This window comes from Lycium barbarum, chromosome 7 (assembly GCF_019175385.1).
Source record: "Lycium barbarum isolate Lr01 chromosome 7, ASM1917538v2, whole genome shotgun sequence".
Taxonomy (NCBI): domain Eukaryota; kingdom Viridiplantae; phylum Streptophyta; class Magnoliopsida; order Solanales; family Solanaceae; genus Lycium; species Lycium barbarum.
This window is the reverse complement of record NC_083343.1, coordinates 31,717,991-31,742,816: the sequence shown is the minus strand read 5'-3', so window position 1 is coordinate 31,742,816 and position 24,826 is coordinate 31,717,991. Positions and strand designations below refer to the sequence as shown.

Here is a 24,826-nt window from a genome sequence, read left to right as displayed (position 1 = left end):
CGTAAGAAAGACGGGTCGCTGAGTATGTGTATTGATTATCGGCAGCTGAATAAGGTAACCATAAAGAATAAATACCCCCTCCCCAGAATTGATGATTTGTTTGATCAGTTGCAGGGCGCCAAATATGTTTCGAAGGTAGATCTTCGGTCAGGCTATCATCAGGTACGGGTACGAGAGGCCGATATTCCTAAGACAACATTCCGGACCAGATATAGGCATTATGAATTCAGAGTTATGTCATTTGGGTTAACTAATGCTCTTGCGGTATTCATGGATCTAATGAACCGGGTATTCAGGCCATTCTTGGATATGTTCGTAATTGTATTTATCGATGATATTCTGGTGTATTCTCGGTCTGAGGCAGAGCACGCAGATCACCTGAGAGCGGTATTAGGGGTACTTTGACATCAGAAATTATATGCAAAATTTTCTAAATGTGAATTCTGGCTGGCTTCAGTGGCATTCCTGGGGCATATTATTGCAGCTGATGGTGTCCGGGTAGATACGCAGAAGATTGAGGCCGTGAAGAATTGGCCCAGACCCACGACGCCCACGGAGGTACGTAGTTTTCTGGGGTTAGCAGGCTATTACAGGAGATTTGTGGAAAAGTTTGCTTCGATTTCAGCGCCTTTGACAAGGCTAACCCAGAAGGGAGCCAAGTTCCAGTGGACTGATGCTCGTGAACGAAGCTTCCAGTTGCTGAAAGAGAAGTTGAATACAGCTCCAGTTCTGACTCTTCCCGAGGGACCAGACGGGTATGTTATTTATTGTGATGCTTCTGGTGTGGGGTTAGGCTGTGTATTGATGCAGCACGGCCGAGTTATAGCTTATGCCTCCCGACAGCTCAAAAAGCATGAAAAGAATTATCCTACCCACGATCTGGAGCTTGCAGCAGTGATTCATGCCCTGAAGATATGGAGACATTATTTATATGGCGTCCATGTTGATATCTATACAGATCATAAGAGTCTCCAGTATATTTTTAAGCAGAAAGAGCTAAATTTGCGGCGGCGGAGATGGCTGGAGCTCCTGAAAGATTATGATGTGGATATCTTGTATCATCCGGGCAAGGCTAATGTTGTTGCAGATGCGCTCAGCCGGAAATCTATGGGCAGCTTGGCAGAGTTACAGCCAGACAAGAGAGAGAGATAGCCCGTGATATTCAGCAGTTGGCTAGTCTTGGGGTTCGTCTGGCCGATTCTGGAGATACACGGATTTCTGTCCGAGGGGTTTCTGAATCATCTATTAAGAAAGATATCAAGCGGTATCAATATGAAGATCCTGTTTTAGCTCGATACAGAGACACTGCCCATGAAAAGGAGAAGACTCCGTTCGAGTTTACACCTGACGGAACCTTACTATACAGAGGCAGGTTGTGTGTACCTGATATTGCAGGGCTACGGCAGCAGGTTATGGGCGAGGCACATTATGCTCGCTATTCTGTTCATCCTGGTTCTACGAAGATGTACCATGATCTTAGATGCCTATACTGGTGGGATGGTATGAAACGGGATATCGCAGAGTTCGTCGCCCAGTGTCCAAATTGTCAGCAGGTCAAAATTGAACATCAGAAACCGGGTGGACTGTTGCAGGAAATGGAAATTCCGACGTGGAAGTGGGAGATCATTAATATGGACTTCATTACAGGTTTGCCTCGCACTCCACGGAAGTATGATTCCATCTGGGTTATTGTTGATAGGCTGACAAAATCAGCCCATTTTCTCCCCGTCAGAACTACTTATTCCGCTGAGGATTATGCCAGGATTTATATTAAAGAAATTGTGCGACTTCATGGAGTTCCTATATCTATTATCACTGACAGAGGTGCCCAGTTCACGGCGAACTTCTGTAGGTCTTTTCAGGAGGGATTAGGGACTCAGCTGAGCCTGAGCACAGCTTTCCATCCTCACAGTGACGGACAGGCCGAGCGCACTATCCAGACGCTTGAAGATATGTTGCGGGCCTGTGTTATTGATTTCAGAGGTAGCTGGGAGGATCACTTGCCATTGATTGAATTTGCTTATAACAACAGTTACCATTCCAGCATCCAGATGGCTCCGTACGAGGCTTTGTATGGCAGGAAATGCAGGTCACCTATTGGTTGGTTTGATATTGGCGAGACAGAATTAATCGGCCCAGATATGATCCAGCAGGCAGTTGATAAGGTGAAACTTATCCGGGAGCGACTATTGGCAGCCCAGAGTCGACAGAAATCATACGCTGATAAACGGCGTTGTCCTTTGGAATTCCAGGTTGGTGATTGGGTATTTCTAAAGGTATCGCCTATGAAAGGCGTAATGCGGTTCGGCAGAAAGGGTAAGCTTAGTCCGCGTTATATTGGGCCTTATCTGATTGTGCGGAAAATTGGAAATGTCGCCTATGAGTTAGATCTGCCATCTGATTTGGAAGTGGTACATCCAGTATTCCATGTGTCTATGCTCCGCAAGTGTATTGGTGATCCCTCCAGAATATTTCCTGCGGATGACATTCAGGTGACGGAGCAGTTATCTTACGAGGAGCAGCTTGTAGCCATCTTGGACCGCCAGGTAAGGAAGCTCCGGAACAAAGATGTAGCCTCTGTTAAGGTGCTGTGGCGGAACAACAACAGGGAAGAAATGACCTGGGAGGCCGAAGAGGAAATGAAGAAGAAATATCCTCATTTGTTCCCTATGCTCACAGGTAATCTTGAATCCTTGCTTAATTCTATTTCAATAATGAATGTGTGTCATATGTGCTGTCTATGAACATAAACTCCCCCAAAGTATTTTCAGACCCTATAAGATTAATTTAACATTCGAGGACAAATGTTCTAAAGGGGGAGAGGATGTTATATCCCGTTTTTTCACACGTTGGAAAAATTTAGAAATAGTCTTGACTTGTAAGAAATAAGGTCATAGTTGATTTTTATTTGACATCGGATTTGTGCATGAAAGACTATTGTTGTGAAAGTGTGGGATAAGGCTAAGGGTAAATTTGGAATTTTGAAAATTAGTTTCGGGAATTACAAATGTGATCTATAAGTCATTGGGCCAAAATATTGGAATGGAAATTAAGGCCCAATGCTTAAGGGGGTGGCCGGCCATGGTGAGGCCCAACCCATGGCCACTAATTAATTCTCCATATGTTAATAATAATATGAGTCATACTCTTTAGAAGGTTCATGAAATTAAAAGAAGAGAAAACAAAAGAAACAAGAGCAAAGAAACAAGAGGGAGTTTCGGCCCTAGCTTGGAAAATTACCCCCTCCAAATTTTGCCTCCAAAATTATTTTCTTGTTGGAATCCTACTAATTCAAGGTCCCTTCTCAACTTGGTGTAGTTGTCTTGGAGGAAGGATCCCTTGGTTCATCAAATTGATTATATACTTAAGTGAAGAAGATTAGGGAAAAAGGTAAGAATTCATCCCTATTTATTGTGTTATGAAGTCTTGTTTGTGTTGTAGTATGTGGGAATGAGTTGATTGTATGGAAAAATGGAAGTTTGCAAAGTGGGTATGGAATATAGAATGTGGCCGTGTGTGTGTGTTAATGTGTAAGTGAAATGAGTTGAAATTTATGTTCTATTCTAGTTGTGTGTATGATGGAATTCATATGGAGAATGAAAGTTGAATAAATTTGGTTGAAGTTGAAATATAGGGGTTTGGCCGTGTGGTATGGTGTTGGTAGGATGCTAATGAATTAATTTTGTTTAATGTGTTAGTTGTGTTATTGTGATGCTTGCAATGTAAATGAATATAAAATGATATAAGTTTGTATTGAAATGGAATGTAGAAGCTTATGTCGTTTTACTACGATCTTACGACATTGCAAAAATGAAGTTGTTAGGTTGCAAGTCATGATGATTATTGATGAATTTGGAAGATGAAAACATGTCATGAATATGTATGCCAAAGATTAGAAGCTTTGGATGAAATATGACTTTGGCGGAAAGTTTGTATATTATGTATATCGTGTGTATAATTTAAGGAAGCGATATGAAATGCTTCTAATCTATATTGTGATGATCTTGATTGATAATGAATGTGAAATCATTGATATTAGTTTAAAGATTTAGGTTGGGGTGAAGGTTATGTCACTTTGTTAGAATGATGGCTAGTTGAAGGATATTGTGTCTCTATTGTTTGTTGTTGATGTTGATATTGTTGTTTGGGTTGTTGTTGATGGTTTTGAGCCGAGTTAAATTCTCGGGGGTGCTATATGTATAGGGGAAGTGCTGCCGAAATTTCGGTAGGCAAGTATGCATTAAGTTGAATTTGTGGCATCCATAACTCATAATTGGTAAATGTGACCATTTGCAGATTTTCGACGAAACGGGAAGTGAGCTTGGATAGGCTTAAAAAGCTCAAAAGGTATGTAAAGCTATCCCGAGTCTTCTTTTGGCATGTCCTAGAAGTACTAGGATCGGATTTACGCCTCGGAGGATATTCTGCTCATCGGAATCCGCGTCTGAAATTGTTACATTTTCGTTCAATAGAATTGAACCCTTTTTGTATGCTTTCTTGAAAATTATGCAAACTTTCCCCAAACTTTATGAAAAGTTATAGAATGTCCGTAGAACCTTCGTAGGTGACCCCATAAGCTGAAAACGCGTAATTGGAGCCCACCGCCTTGTTTGTTCCGAGGTGGGCCCACTATTCCCGGTTTTACCCTTATTGTACTTAAGGCCTGTTTTCGAACGGTTTTGAAAGGAATGTTCTGACTGCTCTTATAACTACTAAACAAAAACTATTTTAAATATTTCCTTAAGTCTTATGAATCGTTTTGTCACTTGGAACGACTTCAGAAAGGTTATGCTTCTGTAATTCATTATGACATCTGAAACCCACTTATTACAATCCCGTCTGACTTCATTAAATTGGTTTGTCATTGATATGCCTCATCGAGTCTTTGAAAATATTTATGATATTTTAACTGCATTTAGTTTCTCACTACTCCATTCGTGGATGCCCCAATGTTTCCCACACTGAGCCCGGGCCAGGATATGTTGTCAAGCGTGATCCTTTGCATTGTTCGCCGTGCCTCGATGTGAGGGGGCAGGTATACGCGTATATGGGTTTGTGGAGTATGCTGTGCCATGTACGCTTGTTCTGATATGATTTATTAAGGCCATCTGATATGACATATTATGTTACGGGGTTATGCCCCTATTCTGATTCTTTTGTGTTGTGGCACCAGCGTCGGGAGGGTGGCCACGTTCTGTCTGCCAAGTCCCTTGGCAGGGGCCGGATTTGATATGACATATGTTTCTGTACACACTCTGCATGTTTTGGAAATATGTATTTGATACTTTGGATTTTCTACTCACTTTTCTGTACGTTTTGTACCAGTTATGATTTTGTTTCTGTAATCCAAGCTTTACATATTCAGTACATATTTCGTACTGACCCCCTTTCTTCGGGGGCTGCGTTTTCATGCCGCGCAGGTACCGACGACAGGTTTGCTGATCCGTCCGCTTAGGATCTTATTCTGCTATTTTGGAGCGCTCTTTTATTCAGAACCATCTTTTGGTATAGTCTGTCACCTCTATATATGTATATTCTCGTTCATGGGTACGGCGGGGCCCTGTCCCGTCATATGATTCTGTCGGTCTGTTTAGAGGTCTGTGGACATGTTTGTGGGTTGGGGTCTTTCTGTACAGTTGTGTGCTTATGTTGTGTTTGGGCGATCCGCTTTCGCCGCGGCGGCCGGTCCGCATATATTTAAATGTTGGTCTGTTGGCCCTGTGTGGCCTTTGTTGGTATTTTCTGCGTGCAGGGTATATTGGGTAGTCCGTAAAACAAAGGAAACTCTGCCGAATTGTTTTTCTGGAAATTGACTAAATTTGAAATAAAGCCTTGTCGGCTTCTGCTATATGCTAGAATGCGTTTGATACAATTTGAGATAGCATTGATAGATGTGTTCGGGTGCCCAGGTCGGGCACTAGTCACGGCCTACGGGGTTGGGTCGTGACAAGAATGTTGTTTCAAGTTTATTTGCTAGTCAAGACTTCACAAAAATCACACGAAACTTAATTGAGTAATTTTATCAAGCAACTTGTGGGCATAGAACTATCCGTTGAAGTTTTGCAACAATGGAGGGTTGTAAAACCCTCCCTTATGTTTGGGAATCATTGTTCTAGCATCCAACACTCTGTACAAACAACACAATACCGAAACATCCATCCAACTTCGCCCAACCCACAAACCCTTGTTTATCAATCTCTCAACCCAACAAAAAGGGGAAAGAAGGAATGGGATTTCATTGATGAAAACACACAAATTCTTACCTTGTGTTGTGGAGGAGATGATTTACACTACGTTTCTTGGAGTTGTAAGGGATTGGGAGAAGGGTTTTGGTGTTTGGGTTCGGTTGGGAGCTGTTTTAGAGAGAGAGGGGGGGGGGGGGGGGGGGGGGGTTGTGAGAAGTGTGGAATAAGTGGGGGGTCGGTCGTGTCTTATTCTTTTAAAAGAATTCGAACTGGGCCGACCCGTGCGTTGGCTATGCGTCGCATGGTCAGCGCACAACATCCCCTTTTCTGAACTTTATACTTAGAAAAATTTTGCTCTGATTTCCCATCAGGCGCTGACCATGCGACGCATGGTTAGCGTACAATACACCCCTTTCTGAACTTTGTACTTAGCCAAAATATTGGCCTGCTTACCCCTTGTGCGATTGCCATGCGACACATGGGCATAGCACACACAAACCTGGAGCTGTTTCATTGACTGCTTCAAGCGTTCATTGTTCCTGCTCATTATTTGGTCCTGCAACATGAACACACACATGACATATATGCTACAAAAGTTGGGTTGCCTTCCAACCAGCGCCTTAGTTAGCGTCGTGGCACGACGTGAATCAACTTCACCACTTTTCCCTCCACCTTGAGGATATGAATTGCGCCCCTAGTTTTGCATCAAATTTTCTGCTCCGCTCCTGGGGCGGTGGTGTGAAAATAAAGGAACCAAGCAATAGGTGTTGCATCTTGCACTTCTTGGCCCTTAAGTGAGGAATGCCGTTTTGCCCTTTTGGTATGGCAAATTTTAGGATATAAGGGTCTTGTTCCTTATTTATACACTTCTCCAAAAGCTTGGAGGGCTCGATTTCCATGTCACCAACCAAACATAATGTAGAAAAATGTTTAGAATGAGGACCAATACGCCCCAACTCCGAAACTGCCTTATTTTTTACATCCTTACTCATATGCACCCCCTCAACATTGGCATCATCAACAATATTCTGGTCGAATGGTTGGAATTCCTCTTCCTGCTCCACAAGTAGGCCTGTATCCACAACAACTGGTGGTTGGGCATCATACATCTCAACCTTTTTATTCATTAGAGCCTGCAGGTCATGGATATCTGAGTCAAATTTGTCTATATATTGTCTGAGCTCTGTTCTGCCTTCTATCAATTGTGTCGCCATGTTTGTGAGTCCATCGCGGAGAAACCCATGAAATTTCATTTGTTGAGCTTGTTCCGTTAGCCAAGATTGGCTCACTATCCTTGCTTCTTCGAAGTTATCTCCTTGTAGGAACTCACTCTCTTCTTCTGTTTGAGATTCGTCTTGGGTATTGGCTAAGCCTGTAACTTGTACATTACAAGTTTCAGACTCGGCCTGCATCTCTGTGAGTTTGGCACGAATCCTCTCCATGGCCTTCTCTAATTCTGCATTTTGCTCTCTTATCAATGTGTCTTGCTCTACTATTTTTTTCATCATATCTGTAAGCCGAGCAAGACTCTCTGCATCCTCCACTTCATTACTCCTATTAACATCAAGAACAACAAGAGAATCATAATAGGGGCTCGGGGATGGGGAATAATATTTAGGACAACCATTCTAATGGCCATCTTGACGACCACATATACTACAAACATTCCACTCAAAGGATTAGGTAGGTGCGCACAACCCATTCCCGAAAATATTATGACAGTGTTTCCACAGGTGGGGTCCTCCACAAATCAGACAAGAATCACCAAAATAGGCACAACCAATATTCGACCAATTTTTATTCCAAGATGCCATATCAAGAAAGATATCCAAACTACTAAAATAAAAAATAAAAATAAAACAAATAAAAAACCTTGAATAGACAAAAAGAAAAGTAGAATCTAGATAAACAGTTAATTTCTAACTCCCCGGCAACGGCGCCAAAAACTTGTTGCGTCCAAATGCACACGCAAGTATACGTAGTCGTACAAGTAATATAGTGATTTTAGAAATCGGATGTCGAACCCACAGGGAGTTATGATTAACCGTCAACTAAATTAAACTATCCAAATTATCTATACAAGAGATGAAATTCGAAGATTGTAATTATAAACTAATGGAAGATAAAAGAGACAAATAGTGAACTTCAACAAACAAAGAGCGGGGTTTTATATTATCAATGAGATGAATGTTCTAGGGTTGCGGTTGGTTCACCAATCCTGTTGCGTTTTCGAACTATTTCCCTTTAATACGAATTGTCGACGATTGCTAATTTACCGGATTATTAACTCTTGTAGTATTCTCCCGAACTACTACTCGCCTATTCAAAATAGTTCGCCGCCTATATTCCTATGGAATTGACTTGTTAAGAACGCAATTCGTTTATGATATTTAATTGAAAGCGGCACCTAGGTATATTCCTATCCGAGCCACAAATCCTAGCCTAACTGGAGGGATAATCAGATCACGCCCTCTTTAATCCTTCTCTAATCTAACAACATCTTTCCCAAGCGTGTATATTAGATAGTCAATAGAACCTAACTGTTGGCCAAACAATCAAGCAATTATTAACAGAATTAAAGAAGCAATCAAACTCAACAACTCATATTAAGATAAGAAATAGTCACCAAACATCAATAATCATGGTTTACCACAACCCTAGAACGAGAAGTTTAGCTCCACATAGACATGGAGGAAAGGCAACAAATCATTCAAAGAAAATATACAAACCAGTAATAAGGAGAAGGAGAAGATAAAACCCAATAATCTCCGGCCTCCACGGCGGCTCCTACTCTCGCTAGGTCAAAAGTCCACTATTCTAATGTAAAAACGGCTATTTATAAGCTAGGGAAAATATTAGATAAGTGGGCCCAATCCCGATCTAAATAGGACAACTGACGCCGCTTGTGCGGTGGCTGTGCGTCGCATGGCCAGCGCATAACCTCCTTTATGTTCTTCTTGTGCGGCGCATGACCAACGCATGGTCTGTCTGAGATTCAGGAATGGTGTTTTTGTGCGCTGGCTGTGCGGCACATGGCCAGCGCATGAGACCTTTCCGTGGTCAGATTTTCCCTTCAAGTGTTGGAACTTCCTTCGCAACCTTCAATCGACGTACCCAGCCTCGGAATCACTCAAAACTGCCCGGAATACCCTTCGTTGGTCCTTGTTGTACCTATTCATATAAACATACCAACATAAGCTCATATACAACAATTCACATTCAAAACTGCGAAGAAAGTGCTAAGAAGTAAAGTGTAAATGACACTAAATCTACATATTTGTGCCAAATATCAACACCCCCCACTTAGACTTTGCTCGCCCTCGAGCAACCACTTATCATACATTCCCTAGTACTTTACTTAGCCATGCCACTCAAACAGGTCTACATCAGAGTTCGGTGGATATGCAAGTTTTGAAATTGCATTAACACACACGTTGAGCCAATTCTTTAAAGTCATGCCAACTGCTTCAAAACCACCATTTTCTTATGCTTCAAAATTCTAGCAACCAAACCTCTCAAGAAACGATACGTTCAAAACATGCATATGACTCCAGACACCACTCAAGACATAAAGAACTTGCTACTTGACTGAGCGGGAGTACTTCATCCATCTCCTATTAATTATGTGTCCTCACCCAAAAGAGAGTTGTCCATATCTCACATAAAGTTAACGACTTATTTCAATGGACATAAGATGCAACAATATCGCTCACTCTCACAAAGAATATCCAATGCTCAAACATGACAAACCATAGGCTTGCCCTTAGTGTAACCGTTCAGCAACTTAGAGTGAGGTCAATTTAGGATCACTTAGGACTTGTATGGTTGCAACGTAGGCTTTAAGGGACAGGTAGGATATATTTTAGAAAATAGTGACTAAACTCCCTAAACACTTTTAATACCTTACAATCATAGTTCATTTTTGCACCATCCTTCATCACCCATAGCATTCATCCACATGCTACCCATTCTATCTTATCAACACCCATTTATTTTCTCAAGTTTAAGCATCCTCTTGTTTTCGACAGACTAGTGGGAGACGACATTAAGAACGCAGATGACAAACTAGACAGTTCCTGTTTTTTTTTTTTTTTTTTTTTTTTTTTTTTTTACACTTCCCACTAACCATCATCTACCCTTCAGACACACCCATAGACTTCCTTTTTAACTTCATTCAACAACCCTCCCTTAACTTAACATCCTAACTTCAATTCAATAAGTAAGCATTAAAAGTGCCTAAGGACTAAAAGAGGGATCAAATTGGGTCAATAAGAACAACGAGAGTAGGCTAATTGGCTGTTGCAAAAAGAAAAGCTAAAGGCTCAACGGGGTTGACTAGGGATATACATACACAAAGGGTAGGCAAGTGACGTTTCAAACTTTGGCTAATAAAGAAATGCCTAGATCACTTCCTAAACTTCTCACTCAATTTCACTTCACAAACACACCGGGCAAGTTCTAGTCATCATTATCAAGCATGGATCATACTAGAGTTTCCTCACATCACACACAACACATAATCAACACAAAATAGATTCATACAACCATACAATCAAGCAACTATCACAAATCATGCCAAGTGGGTCATACATGAGTCAATGCAGTCTACTACAGAAATGTTTCGAGGTAGGTTGCCTATTTTTAAGCATGGTTTTTTAAAGATTTTCAAGAAAAACTCATGGTTTCCACATTCCACCTAACCTGAGCACCTAGCATTCGAGTGGTCTGACAGGCTTGACTCCTACGACTCTTCTACAGAAACTAAAAAAATCTACCCCGGGTCAAAGGTCCCCCCTTAGGAAAGAACCGAGGTCATAGGAAAACCCAAGGGGGTGGATGGTGTGTGCCACAAACGAGGGACTCAAGAAGCTACCAAGAAAACCTAACGCAAGAAACTGGAAATCTCTCTTCTTTTTTTTTCGACTCAAAGACTCAAACACTAATCAAAAAGAAAACCTATGGCAACTTGATCGCCATCCTTAACCTTAAAATGTTGTTACAAGGGACGTATTTACCACCCCAAACTTAATTCATGCTTTTCCCTCGAAACATATAGATGGAAAAATTTAAAAACAGTCTAACAATTATAGCGCAACCTATTATGCACGGGACCTCTTTTGTGCCAGAGGTAGGCCTAGCGAGGATCTGAAGGATAAAACATGTAATTATACGTCATCCCAATGTGCTATTAATTGAAGACCCCCAAAACATACAATGTTCGAAAATTTAAATCCTGGTACAAAGGAAGTTATTACAACTACTGCTTGACTTTCATAAGCTAATTAACATGAGGAAGGCCCTTCGTCATTCTTGAGCCTCTTGGTTGCTTGGATTGATTGACCGATCTTCCGGCAATTCTTGATAATGTATGACATATCCAGAACCCCTCCCGTTTTGAGGCCTTCTTTGATGCAAGTTTCTCCTTGCTGAGCTAGAAGTGTATCTAATTCTTTCATGCTTTGCTCGTAACTAAGTGCCTGCTGCTTCCATTTCTCTGCCTCTCTTTCCTTTTCCTGAAAGTTGTGCATGGTGCTCGGCCTCAAAGACAAGATTTTTCTTACGTATTTGCCAGAGTAAGATGTGTGCTTCTGCTTCTCCATCCTTAGTTCGTCCCCTTAGGCTAATGCCGGGTTTGATTGATCCTTCCAAGTTAGCGGTCAGCCACTCCAAATAGTTATCATCACATCTAGCTTGGTATCTGTTTGGCTCAATTGGCTCTGCTTTCATTGTTTCCCTCGATTTCCACATGCTTATAAATTCTTTTGCAAAAGGAATTTTTCCCTCTTTGTAGTCGGCTCGATAATGATCCATGTCTGCCACTAAAGGTATGTTTTGCTTTCTTCCAGATTGTCTTAAAACTCTCAGTGGGGCATAAGGTTGCAAGCCCCGAATTCCCATCAAAACTAAAAATGGTACGATCTAAGTACGAAACACCAAACCCTCGAAGGGAAACCAACCGAACATCCATTAAATTGAATCATCGTTCAAACGGCTAAGAAGTCTTACCCACCCTTCTACAAAATTTGGCTTTTCAAATGATCTATTAGTCAAAATAGCGCCTGGAACATGTCCAAGAATGTGATTTTCACCCGTCGGCTTTCGAAATGCTAGACTTCTATCGACCTTTTGAAGATGTTCCATCAGCCAAATTTGTAAAAGCAAGTTGCATCCCTCAAAATGCTTGTACCCGTGCTTGCAACGTCCTAACGCTCGATAGATATCTGCCACGACCGTAGGGACCACAGTGTAGTATTTTCCTTCAATGCTACCAAATAGAGCTTCTGTTACAGTAATGAGTTGGGTGTGAATATCTCTTGTTGTCCTTTTACGGAACACCATAGTTCCCAAAAAACATACTGCGAAAGCGAAGCACCGTTTTTGTTTCCAAGAGTCATACGAGAAAAATTCATCTTGATGATTGGTGAAACTTTGTTGATAGCCAAATCTATGATACAAGTAGTCAAATGGTATCGTAGACCCTTGTAACCATTCTACGCCTTTACCCTTCCTGAATCCGAAACTGTCAACAAATTCTTTTGGTAAAGGTTCCTTTGGAATAATCATGCCGCAATTTTGCCATTTTTCCTTCTTATGTAATAAAGCTGCATTTTCCACATAGCCACCTATTTTTTCTAACAATGGATTCATTTCATTGTTGCCGAATCTAAACACGACTCTCTTCTCATCCCAAAACACAGTTGCCGCTTCGATGATGTCTCTACATGGTTGGATATCCATTAAAGATGGTAAGTGTCCTAGTGCTCCACGTACCACCCGTTGTTCGTAGTCCCCCAAATCAATCCACCATGCCTTCAGTTGAGGAGGAACGCTCAAAACCATGCTAAACCTAGGGTAAATATTGTACTGACTCATGGCTACCTGCGTTCCCAAATGGTTAGTTCTACCCATTACCCTTTTAAGTAGCACATGGTCCACATAATACACATGTTTATCCTTCAAACCAATGCACATAACGTGATAACCGTCGCTCGGGGTCATACACCTACTCGGATATTTGGACGACGTTGACTAATGGACTTAATACACCTTGGGTATTAAGCCTCCTAAGTTTGCATGATGCATGTCCGTAAAGAGGGGTTTTGGTTGAGCTCTACCTTAGGTTGACTAAGAGTTAGTTTCCTATGACACAAGGCTCTCCCAAGCGGACAACTTGGGAGTGGAAAGTCCGTGGTTGTCGACTGCACCGCCGATCGACTAAATCTACAAGATCGATCCAACTAGAGGGTGATTTAATAGTGCACGGCCGCGAACCGCGAAACCGCTTTAAGTGTGTGAATTTGTGTGAATTTTCCAGGAGTGGAGGAAGTATGAACGGAATGCCAGTTAAAGAAAGCAGTAACATATTATTACATAGAAAATTTCACATAAGGAAATAATAAAAAAATAATTAAAGTCACTTAAAAGCACATAAGAGAAACAATAAAAGCAATAATGAAGGCAAAAATAAAGAAAAACAACCAAAACATCCAACAAATTGATTATTAACCTAAGTTGTTATGGTTAAGAACCTAAGGTTCCCAGCGGAGTCGCCAAGCAGTTATACCCCATTTTAAACGGGTCAAAATCGGAGTACAACATATTGGTGATTCCCAAATTATTTAACTTAAGGAGTCGCCACCTAATTATTTTAACGGTGAACTAGGACACCTAATTATTAAATAAGGTAAAGCTAAACTAAACCTCCGTTAATGGTCTGCTTAATTAATGTGATTCTAGGTAAGGGTTCTAGATATCCTAATGGGAAGGTCTCAGGCATCCATTAGGATCCGTTAAACACGATTACCGTCCAAACTTAGGTTAATTAATTAAGACTAAAAATGCAAATATAGCATTTTAAATATTTAATAAAATGGCTTGTAAGTGTTGCTAAGGTTATAAATGGAAATATAAGAATGCTATTTAAAATAAGACTTGTAGAAAAGACTTTAGTTATAAGCTAGAAATATAACTTATACGCTAGGTATCAATTGATTTTAACAACTTAGAAATATATTGAATGACCGGATAAGATAGATAAATAGCTAATGTAAATTTGAAACAATAACTTTATAAGCAGACTCTTTTTTGGTTAAATTAGGCAGTTGGCGAAAATGAAGACTTCGAAACATTGAAAACTTTTTTTTTCAAAGATGTACTAGAATACTTCCATTATTATATAGAAATAACGCCATTTTCTTTCAAAGATATACTAAAATATTTCATAAAAAAATGAATTAAAACAATTCCGTTATCATATCAAAATAACGTCCCAAATAGCCTATCCGATTAAAAGCTCTTCTAGAGTCATAAAATGAACCAAATATTATGTTATTATACCGAAATAACATCCCAATTATCCCACTAAGTTAGGTGTTCTAAAGTAATCAAATAATCACACATAAAAGCATAAACAAATTAAGCAAAAATGTAAGATATGCTTTAAATGTAGCACTTTCTTGTCTTCTCCCCCCTTCTCATTGATTCGACCCTGATTATTTTCCGAAAGGGGGGGGGGGGCAAGAGAGACCCGAATAGAGAGATCCCGTCTCGAATGTCATGGGAAATTGTTTTGGACAAGTTTTATGAGCTAGAGACACAAAGTGGAGCGATGAAGTCGTTTGATCGAGCGGCAAAATCGAGTCTCATTTGAGACTCGTCGTAACTCCGTATGTCATGCAAAAGAAGAAAAGAAAAAAAAATAATTAGAGCGACGACATAATTTTATAATATAAGATTTTATGAAAAGATAACCAACATAACAGAGCATTTTCGATATTCAAGACAAACAAGTGACTTATATATACATTATGTATATTTGAATATACTTCGTATATACACATTCATAAGGATACTTAGAAGGTTAATATTGGAAAGCTTTTGCCCCCATCTTCCCGATGTTTCACAAGTTCCAAGGGATTTCTATGAATCCCAGGCATGGCTAACACCGGGGAGGGTTCAAGCTTAATCCATAATGACCAACTAATCTCCCCATAAATGTATTAGCTAAAGTATACTGGTCATATACATACATATACATAATCAAACACAATATACTTGCAATGTGCAAACATATAAGAATTTAAACAAGCACAGAATCATCACAGCATTCATACAGATCTGAACCCTTTATTCTTTCACTATTTTTTTTAACACAGTTCAGAGACACCAGCAGCAATTTAAACAGTACCAACAGCAAATCAGCAAACTCAACAGCAAAATAGCAAGCCCTTTTCCTTATTTCAGAAGTTTATACACTTAAAGGAATAAGACTAATCACTGAAGCAAATTCCACATTTAGATAGGGATCGTGGACCTTAACAGCTACCTAATGCAGGATTTTTAAACATGGTTCAAGTAGGACAGACAGCCCAGAGTTTAAGATCGAAAGCAGAAAAAGAAAAGGAAAAATCAACTTACAACGGTTGAAATATGACGGGGAAGGAAAAGGAATTAATTTCCTTCCCCCAAACGACCATGCACGGTCTGTAGGCACGAAAAGCTTCTACGAATTTACCATTTTCGTTAGAGAGAGAGGAGGAGAAGAGAAGAGAAAGAGTGGCGCGGATGAATTCGTGTAGGGTTTAGGGCAACTGAAGTTGTAATTGTTTCGTGGGCCGGGTCGTTGAAATGGGTGATGGGCTGGTTATTAACGGGTAGTGGGCTAGTTCATTTAATGGGTAGTGGGCTGGTTTCATATTATTTAAGCCTTAGCCCAAGTAATTTTAGGACTGATTATGGGATGATTATTATGGACTGGTCTGAAAATACTTGTGGGTTGATTGGGCTCGAATTTGGATGAATGGGCTTCTAAATTTAAATGAAGGACCCATTTTAATTAACTATATATTAACGCGTGCCAAAATATTACCTAATATAAAAGTATATATTCATTAGTATTCAGATAAAAAATAAAATTATATGATATCGTAATAACCGTGTGATAATATTTTTAAAGTTTAACAGTACGTAAATGCTATTGTTTAATTGCACAAAATAAATGTGATGCGTGTGTGCATATGACGGTGAACGAAAAATGTTCAAAATGATTATAATGCAAATCATAATAATAATGGTAATAATAATAATAATAATAATAATAATAATAATAATAATAATAATAATAATAATAATAATAATAATAATAATGATAATGATAACAACAGTAATAATAATGATGATAGGCAATGACTATAGTTGGATAATAAACGGCGGTATTAATAGAAAGCTAAGAAAACTGCGGTAAAGTATAAATGACTATTCTTAAGCTATTGAAAATATTAGAAACGTCAATAAATGTTTTGGAAGAAAGGCCGGACAAAATTGGGTGTCAACAATATGGTTGACTTACATGAGTTAAAAATGGTGGATTTTGATTTTATTATGAGCATGGATTGGTTGGCTTCTTGTTATGTCAATGTTGATTGTAGGATGAAAATGGTTCGTTTCCAGTTTCCGGGAGAACCAGTTTTAGAATGGAAAGGGAGTACTGCGTCACCAAAAGGTAGGTTTATTTCCTATCTTAAAGCAAGGAAAATGATCACAAAAGGTTGCATTTATCATCTAGTGCGGGTTCAAGATGTAGAAGCTGAACTGCAAACTCTTCAGTCAGTCCCCGTGGTGAATGAATTTTCGGATGTATTTTTGGAAGAGCTACCAGGCGTCCCTCCCGAGCGGGAGATTGATTTTGCTATTGATGTGTTTCCAGACACCAAGCCTATATCTATTCCACCTTATAGAATGGCTCCCATAGAGTTGAAAGAGTTGAAAGAGCAATTGAAAGACTTGCTTGAGAATGGCTTTATTAGGCCTAGTTCATCCCCGTGGGGAGCACCCGTATTGTTTGTCCGAAAGAAAGATGGCTCCTTGCGAATGTGCATTGACTATCGGCAATTGAATAAGGTGACGATTAAGAATAAGTATCATCTTCCGAGGATTGATGACTTATTTGACCAATTACAAAGCGCCAAATGGTTTTCAAAGATAGATTTGAGGTCCGGGTATCATCAAGTGGGAGTTAGGGAGAAAGATATCCCTCAGACAGCCTTCAGAATAAGATATGGCCATTTTGAGTTCCGGGTGATGTCATTTGGACTAACTAATACACCGACAGTGTTTATGGATTTGATGAACGATGTGTTCAGACCCATCCTAGATCTATTTGTGATTGTATTCATCGACGACATCTTGGTGTATTCTAGATCCGAGGCAGAACATGCGGATCATTTGAGTACAGTCCTTAGAGTTCTTCAAACTCGAGAGTTGTTTGCAAAATTTTCTAAGTGTGAGTTTTGGTTGAACTCAGTGACATTTTTGGGGCACATTGTTTCAGCCGATGGTATTTGGGTAGATAGCCAAAAGATTGAGGCCGTGAAGACTTTGCCAAGGCCCATAACTCCTACGGAGGTTCGTAGCTTTCTGGGCTTAGCAAGATATTACAGGAGATTTGTTGAAGGTTTTTCTTCTATTTCTGCACCACTCACAGAGCTGACCCAGAAATCAGCAAAGTGAAAATCGAGCACCAAAAGCCGGGTGGATTATTGCAAGCTATAGAAATTCCAACTTGGAAGTGGGAAGTAGTTAACATGGACTTCATTATAGGCTTACCCCATTCTCGACGTAAATATGACTCTATATGGGTGATTGTGGATAGGCTCACGAAGTCAGCTCATTTCTTACGGTCAGAACTACATATGTGGCAGAAGATTATGCAAAGCTTTATGTTAAAGAGATAGTGCGACTTCATGGTGTTCCAGTATCTATTATCTCTGATAGAGGGACTCAGTTTGCAGCTAATTTTTGGAAGTCCTTCCAAGAGGTTTTGGGGACTCAGGTCAGCCTTAGCACGGCATTTCACCCACGGACTGATGGACAAGCTGAACGTACCATTCAGACCTTTGAGGATATGTTACGGGCATATATAATGGATTTTGGAATAAATTAGGATGATCACTTACCCCTTATTGAGTTTGCTTATAACAATAGTTATCATTCTAGCATCCAAATGGCACCGTATGAGGCTTTATATGGGCGAAAGTGTAGATCCCCAATTGGGTGGTTTGAAGCAGGAGAGAATAAATTGATAGGGCTAGACTTGGTCCAGCAAGCCATAGAAAAAGTTAAGCTCATACAAGGTCGACTATTAGCAACCCAAAGTCGTCAAAAGTCCTATGCAGATAATCATCGAAGGGACTTAGAGTTCCAAGTGAAAGATTGGGTATTCTTAAGTGTCACCAATGAAGGGTGTAATGAGATTTGGCAAAAATGGGAAGCTTAGTCCCTGGTACATTAGGCCTTATGAGATCGTGTGCAAGTTAGGGAAAGTGGCTTACGAATTAGACCTACCTCCTGATCTGGAGTCAGTTCACCCAGTTTTTCATGTCTCGATGCTTCATAAATGTGTTGGAGATCCTACTAGGATCGTGCCAGTAAATGATGTTCAAGTGACAAAAAAGTTGACTTATGAAGAGGTACCCATTGCCATATTAGATAGGCAAGTACGGAGGCTTAGAAACAAGGAAATGGCCTCAGTTAAGGTTTTATAGAGAAACAATAACCGAGAAGAAATGACATGAGAAGCAGAAGAAATTATGAAATCCGAGTACCCGCACTTATTTCAGCCCCCGAAAGAGATCCAAGATGAGACATCAAGATCATAAGGTATGTATGTTTTCCTTTTTATGCATTTGGGTCGTGTGTGGCCAAACTCTATTGCTATTATGTTGTGGCCTATGAGGCATTGTTATTATGGGTTGTTGTGACAGGATGGTAGTGCCCTATTACAGGGGAAACTCTGGCGAAATTTTTATTGAACTCCCAAGATCTTAACATTCGAGGACGAATGTTCTTAATGGGGGGGGGGGGGGGGGGGGAGAATGTTACACCTCGAAAAATTCCTTGTTGATACACAGTGAATATACTAACGAAGGGAACGAAGTATATGGTATTGCAATAAGTGAGAAATGACATTTGATGACCCTAATTGAGTTTTGCAAAGACATTCGGAGTAAGAGAAGAAAGTTTGCCAAGAGAAGGCAAGGCATACGATATATATTGGAAAGGATTTACGAGTAACAAGTTAATGATGATATAATGATGCTTTGGAGAAGAGTTATAACGTCCCTTAGATTGTTAATGAGGTGATAAACAAGTGTCAAGAAGGTTCCATAAGGATTGGAGATCAAACGAGTCGACGAGAATGAGTTCGGAAGAACTGGGCATTATACGGCCCAACATACTAGCCCTATAAATTATACTGGCCATATGTTTGGCCGTATAATCAGCCCAGATTAGCATATCTCATTGGACCAAAAGTATGACCAAACATAAGGTCAGTATAATTTATACGGACCGTATGTTGGTCCGTAGATTTGGAGCGGGACAGATTTGAGTATTATTAATAAGGGATCCAAGTTATTTCATTTCATTTCCCTTTCACTCCCCTTCTCTCTAAAAAATTTCTCCACACTTGTCCCACAAGAATTCATGAGATATTAGTGATCAACTTCATCAAACCAAGTGAATCAAGTGTAAGAAACTCATTAAAGTTCATCCAAGACAAGAAATCCAAGTGGAGGTGGAACTAGGGTTTTGCTCAAGTGAAGTGTTTCCACCCAAGGTTCATTCCTACACCATCTAAGGTAAGTTTTATGGTATTTCCATATTTTTTAAGGTATTGAAAAGTTGAAACACTTGGATTGTAGAAGGATATAGAAATTGGGTCATAAATGTGGGAATAGTGTCATTTTTGAATAATAGCTTGGATTGAGTCATGATTCTTGATGTGCTGTGATTATGGTTATGTTATAAATGATGTTAAGAATGTGGGATAGAAATTGTATATGAATGAATGTAATCGTGTGTTATGACCATGGATATGGATGATTGGAAGTGAATTGAGAAGTAAGGATAATGTATGTGAATAAAGAGTATTGTTATGATATTGCGAATGTTATTATTGATGTTTGCGAGTTGATGTATGATATGGAGGAAGTCGTATAAATAAAGGAGATGTTGTCCGATTTTCTCTAGCTTTAGTCATGTATGCTAAGCTATCGATTTTCTAATGATAGTATAACTTTAATGAAGGTAGAAACGTGAGCATTGAAGGAGAACGTGAAAGTGATAGAATAGTTGAACGAAGAGGTATGTAAGGCTAACCCTTCTTTCATAAGGCATGGTTCTTTGGCCAAATATCTATTCTTATATGAGCCTATGATGTCCTCCAAATGATTTTATCTTTAAACGGTACTAAGCTCATGATTCTCGATATGTTAAGATTGTACTAAATTCCTCCTATGATGAGTAATCCTCTAGGGATAGATGTAATGAATGGCGACAGTAATGATGATAAAGATTCTTATGGGATTTTATGTATATGTGCCTATGTATGGCTATTATGAAACCCCAAGCTTATAAGGCCGGGTAGAATATATATATATATATATATATATATATATATTGCGCGCACACCACTATAGTTGGGTACGGACAACCCTGAACCTTGGTAGGGCCAGGTATGTATGACCCTGAGCCTTGGTAGGGCCAGGTATGTGAAACACCGAACCTTCATGGTCGGGTATCCTATGTAAATGATATGTATATGAATATGAATATGAGTATGTATGTGAATACGAAAATGGATACGAATGTAAATGAGTACGGATATGAACGCGGATATGGATATGGATGTATGTACACAATCATGTATTAGAAATGGAAAGTCCCTATGAAAAGAAAGTAAGTGTTTATGACGATGATACTACTATCTCCCATCCTATGCTATTCTTATGTTGTCTATTATGCTTTCATAATGATGTTGATCATGCTTTACATATGATGTGCCGTGAATTTCGGCACATTTTATGTCTTTTTCACTAGAAGTGCTGCTTGTTTTTAAGTGTTTTTACATCGTTTCTTATGTTATTTTGGTGTTCTGTAGGGTTGGTTGACTAAGGAACGGAAATGATAAGAAATGCTGAAAAACGGACAACTTGGAGCAAAAGGACGGTCCGTAACTCGAGTTACGGACCGTAACGTGATCCGTACCCAGAGAGGAAGATCTAGATACGTGCCGCTATAAAGGATGGTCCGTAACTCATGTTACGGGCCGTAACGTGTACCATAATCTGAAGGAAATTTCCAATAAGAAGCCTAAGTAGTGTCACATGTTACACCCCGAAGGACTGTCCGTAACGCAGGTTACGGGGCGTAACATCATGGCGTAACGCATTGGCCACTGAAAACTGAAGTCATGATCCGCTGGAAGATACGGACTGTAACCTGTGTTACGGTCCGTCGCAAAAGGCCGTAACGGTTGACCTAATCAAGCTGACAAAGGACGGAACCGAAGGACGGACCGTAACCTGTGTTACGGTCCGTAACGATGCCGCGAAATGGTGTTTTTGTCCAGAACTTTGGCGCGATTTTTGGCCCTATAAATACTTAAAGTTAGGTTTTTAACATTCATTCTGATCTTTTGGAGCATTAACTTTAAGCCTTGGATATTTGTGAAGTGGTTGGAGCATTTAAAGCATCAACTTCACCCTCATTCCACATTGTATTAGCATTGTAAGTACATTATGTTAACTTTTAAGCTTTCTTTGTTAACCAAAATGATGAGTAGCTAATTTTAATTCTAAGGTTGTGGACCCCATGATGGGTATTATGTGAATGGGTTTCTACTATTGATATATGCATAATGGTTGTTGGTATTTATTCTATCTTTGCACGTTAGCGTTGGGTAATGATTGCAAGCATTAGCCTAAGCCATTATACTAACTTTTCTTGGGAAAGAGTGTTAGTATTGGTAAGATTGAATATCAATGACTCGGGGTGTTAACCCTCGTTTAATAGACTAACTTAGGGATAAGAACAAGTCTAATTGGCATTATTGGTCGCTCTTCGAGTTCAACTCTTTTACATTTGGAAAAATCATAAAGAGGAAATACAGCCTAATTGTTGGGAAACATTAGGAAGTCCTTAAGAGATGAAGTGCATACTCTTAGAACAACCATTAGAAGTATATCATATTGAAACCTGAAGCATAATATCTAATTAAAGTGGGGAACACAACCTTAGTCTCTCTCTCGCATTAAGTACAATTCAAGTCAAAGTATTCAATTGCATTACCCAACAAATATTTCAAACTATTCAGAATAGGATTAAAGCCATTAAAGACTAGTATCACATACAATTAGTACCCTTTTCTCTCCATATTCCCTGTGGGATTCGACCCTAACCTTGTTTGGGTTATTATATTTGACAATGACCGCTTTACGCCACTCATAGGTGTAATTTGAGCGTATCAAATTTTGGCACCGTTGTCGGGGAATACGGTTTTGAAATTACTGATTGTTGCGTTCTCTTCTTTAAAAATTTTTCTATTCCACCACACCTTGTTTGTTGTTGTGGTGAACCAGGTGAACATGGCAGGAAGATAGCATCAAAATCAAGGAAACCAAGGTGGAATCCAAGTGAACCCACCTGCACCAGAAGAGGATGAAGATGAGAATATATTTGAAGAATTCATCAATGAACCTGATTATGCTTCTGCTGTGGTCCCTCCTAGGACTGGAAATGCTACTTTCAAAATTGATAGTTCTATCTATCAGCTGCTGAAACGTGAACGTTATTTCTAAAATTCTTCGGAGGATTGTCCACTCTGATATTTGAAGAACTTCCTGCACGTGTGTGCACAACAATCCCAAGGTGCTGTTTCTACTGATGTACTTCGGTTACTGGTCTTCAAATATTCCTTGGCTGGCCAAGCAAGGGAATGGTATGAAAAGCTTCCCAGCAATTCTATTCATACCTGGTGCGAGCTAGCCAATACATTTATGAAGAAGTGGTTCCCACCAAGCAAAAAGGTTGAACTTCGAGATAAGATCTTTGAGTTCAAACAGCTCCCGGGGGAACAATTTTATTCAGCATGGGAGCGGTTCAAGTACTATCTAGCTCAATCTCCAATTCACGGGTTTCCGGATGCTATTCTCACTGAGAAATTCTACAAGGGCTTAGATACAATGAATCAGATTGTTGTCAATACTGCCATGAGAGGATGCTTCATGGACAAGTCATTTATCAACATCACCCGTTGGCTTGATAAACTCACCACCCACAATCAAGCTTGGCATTCAACTGATAGTGAGAGTCTCTCTTATGGTAGTACATCACTAGCTGCTGTTGCAAAAGAAAACCACGAGAGAGATCATGCCTTTGCTCAATTGCAAATCACGGTGGATCTATTATCAAAGAAGTTGGCAGAAAAGGATGCACAAGGGGTAAATATTGTTGAGGAGTTACCACCTCATCCACAGGGGATGTATCAAGTCCCTGAGGGGATGTACCAAGATGGGCAACAACATTATGAAGATGCTAATTATGTCAACAACTCCCAAGGGGGTTATCAAAGGCAAAATTATCAAGGTCCGGGCCATCACCCATGGTAAAAGCCTCAACACCAATTGCAAGGGAACAATTATAGCAAAAATGATCAGGGAAATCCAAATCAAGGGAATTACAATAACAAAAATTATGGCAACAAGAGCTCTAACCCCTACATTCCACTAAGGGGGCAAGCATCAAGTTCCCAACTGTGGAGAGATAATTCAGCTAGCAACTCTACTAGCAATGCTGCTAATGATTCTGCGGAGTTGCAAAGTATGATGCAGAAAATGCTAATGAATCAGGACAGAACTGAAAGTACAATAAAGGGAATGTCTCAGGTTCAACTATCTCATTCAGCTGCCATTCAGAAGCTTGAATCACAATTCAGAGACCTTTCCAGAGAAGTGCATACTCCTCAACGTGGACAACTACCAAGTGATACAGTTCCATATCCGAAAGGTAGTGGGGTAAACTCTGTGGAGCACGTAGCTGCTATTAGCTCCCGAAGTGGAAAAATACTTCAAGGTGCTGATAAAAAGGTGATTGATCTTGAGAAAATTGATCAAAAAGAGGCACAACCTGATGTATCTGATGTTATTGTGGAGGAAGAAATAGAGGAGAAAGTCCCTATTATAGCTGAAGAGGAGCAAAATCTTGATAATCTCAAGGCACAAGGAGAAAAACATGAAAAGGGGAAGGCAAAACTTTCTGGTGCTCTACGCTCTTTGACTCAAATGTTCAAATCTTCACTGCCTTTTCCTGAAATGCTAGTGAGGAAAACAGAAAATGACAAGTGTTTGCGATTTTATGATCAACTCAAGCAATTGACGATGAACATTCCTTTCATGGACGCTGTCCAAGAAATGCCTGGGTTTGCTAAGTATTTAAAGGATATCTTAACAAAGAAGAAGAAGCCATTGAAACACGACACTGTGGGTATCAGTCATCGCGTCAGTGCTATTATTTCCAAGACCACAGCGCAAAAAAGGAAAGATCCTGGAGCATTCACCATTCCATGCACCATAGGGCAGTAGGATTTTGCCAAGGCGTTGTGTGATAATGAGGCTAGCATAAATCTTATGCCTCTTGAGATTTTCAAGAGATTAGGATTAGGGATACCAAGGCCCACTACCATGAGGTTGCAGATGGCTGACAGGTCGATAAAAAGGCCAGTTGGGGTAGTTGATCATGTGCTTGTTCAAATTGGGGAATTCCTACTGCTAGCAGATTTCGTGATTCTTGACTGTGCTGTTGAT

At 39.9% G+C, this 24,826-nt stretch overlaps 1 non-coding gene across 1 annotated transcript; it reads right to left on the bottom strand.

Moving 5' to 3' along the window:
- Positions 1 to 23,054: 23,054 nt before the first annotated feature.
- On the bottom strand, positions 23,055 to 23,160 carry LOC132604785 (small nucleolar RNA R71). The gene has a single exon (XR_009568885.1). It is a non-coding gene; the product is annotated as a small nucleolar RNA R71 (small nucleolar RNA).
- Positions 23,161 to 24,826: the final 1,666 nt, after the last annotated feature.